Here is a 2054-nt window from a genome sequence, read left to right as displayed (position 1 = left end):
CCACCTTAAATATATTCAATGACCCAGCCTCCACAGCTCACCAGGGCAGAGAATTCCAACGATTCCTGATGTTCCGAGAGAAAATTTCCTCTTCATTTCCGTTTTAAATGGGCAAACGTTTATTCTGAATCTATGCCCCCTAGTTCTAGATTCCCCAACAAGGGAAAACATCCTCTCTGTTGTATATGCAGACTATGGATGTACTCTCTGTGTAGTCACTGTGTGGTTGCATAAGGTGGAGACTTGTTTCCCAGATGTACTTTCAATAAGGTTTACACTGTGTATATACATGCTGGCACCACTAGAGGATGCAACTGGTGGAGGCCGGGGGGGTGTTTCCTGCCCTGATGGCAGGGCCCAGTATAAAAGGCTGCACACCACGCTTGTACCTCACTCTGGAGTTTGGAATAAAGGACCAAGGTGAAGACATTTTGAGTACAACACATTGCCTCGTGCAGTCATTCATAAGTACATTATGGACATAATAACTGGCGACGAGAATATGGACTTTCACGCGATTATGGTTACTTTTAGCACACTAAAAGACTTCACAGAGGGTGACAATTGGGATGCTTTCACGGAAAGGCTCGAGCTGTATTTCGTGGCAAACGATCTGGCAGGGGAGACGGATGCATCGGCGGAGAAGCGTAAGGCTATACTGCTAACCAGTTGTGGGCCCGAGGTCTACCGCCTTATCAGGGACTTGCTGGCACCCACGAAGGCCAAGGGAAATGGGTATCGGAGAGGTGGACTTTCTGATCTTTCACCCATTGTCTAGAGGAGCAAAGAAAGTCAAGTATGAAGTTCAGGCGGTGGCAGTAATTGTGGTTGCCCTGAAACTGCTGTTTGTGCTTGATGGCAAACGTGAATGGTTGCTATCTAACAGAGTGGATGAGATAAACAAACATAACGATGAAGGTATTAAGCTCTTTCAGTTCAGAAAATGGTACAAGGTAGTGAGACACTGTTTGGATGAAAGTGAGAAGGAAGTGGAAGAGTAGGCAGCCAGGCACTTGTGGAAATGTGAAAAACCACTATTCTTTTCTATAAAAGACAAGTCAGTGATCTACAAAAGGAAACATATGATCCACAGTCTTAAAAAGCAATTTGTTAGACTCACTAGTTCCCATCAAGAAAAGAGAGGACCTTCCAGTTTCCGGTTCAGTTGGAGTGAAGGTGGCTTGGAGAGACCTTGCTTTCATGGAGACAGCTTAGAAGGATATGATAATGAAAAAAGTAAAAGGATCACAACTGTCAATGAGCGGTACTGGCTCAGTTGTCTGAAAATTTGCAAAGATAAATATTGCAAACACTTAACAAAGCCTGAAGAAAAACATTTTCCTGAAAGTTACCTGTTTGTGCTAAAACTGTTCTCCTTCCTGCTTGGGGTGGAGTTCTCCATACTACACAAGGAAGTTTGTCAGTTGGAACATAGACTGTTTGATATACCAGAAACATTAAAACCTAAAAGAAACTGCAAGAAAACTAAATAACTGTGGGTTCTATGAAGAAAGAAGACTACATGGCACGAACAACTCTTGAATCTGAAATTGACAATTTTTGAATGTTAAGCTGTTTTACTGTAGGTAGCTAATTTTGCACCAAAATAATTTTTTGAAGGCTGATTTAAAAATCTTATTCCAGTCCTTCAGATAATAAACAGTTGCTCTGGGAGGAAAAAAATAGGCAAATGAGAATAACTGTACGTGCCTCAAATAGATGAAAAATCGATTTCAGTGTTTTAAGTTTGCTGTGTTGAACCTCAGCGTTATTTCTGTTACTTGTTTATTGGATGTTTGTGGAAAGGGGGTTGCGTTTCCAAATCCATTTTTCAAAGAGAAGTATCTCATTGCACAATCCAATAGCCAAAATATGCCTCCATTAAACCAGTCTGATGAAGTGCACAAATTCTAATGCAGTTAAGTGTTTTTGCGTTGAGATGTCACATTGTCATTTTGACATAGAATGCCATAATTATGTCAATGCTTTCATAACTTATTTTTGAAGAATCTAATACTTAAATATTTCTCCTTATAATTTAATAAAGTTATGAT

General features: G+C 40.5%; 1 pseudogene; it reads left to right on the top strand.

Annotated features, from left to right (window-relative positions):
• Nucleotides 1–731: 731 nt before the first annotated feature.
• LOC139266155 (TATA box-binding protein-associated factor RNA polymerase I subunit B pseudogene) lies at nt 732–1512 on the top strand (annotated as a pseudogene).
• Nucleotides 1513–2054: the final 542 nt, after the last annotated feature.

This window comes from Pristiophorus japonicus, chromosome 6 (assembly GCF_044704955.1).
Source record: "Pristiophorus japonicus isolate sPriJap1 chromosome 6, sPriJap1.hap1, whole genome shotgun sequence".
NCBI classification, from domain to species: domain Eukaryota; kingdom Metazoa; phylum Chordata; class Chondrichthyes; family Pristiophoridae; genus Pristiophorus; species Pristiophorus japonicus.
This window is presented reverse-complemented; position numbering and strand designations above follow the sequence as displayed.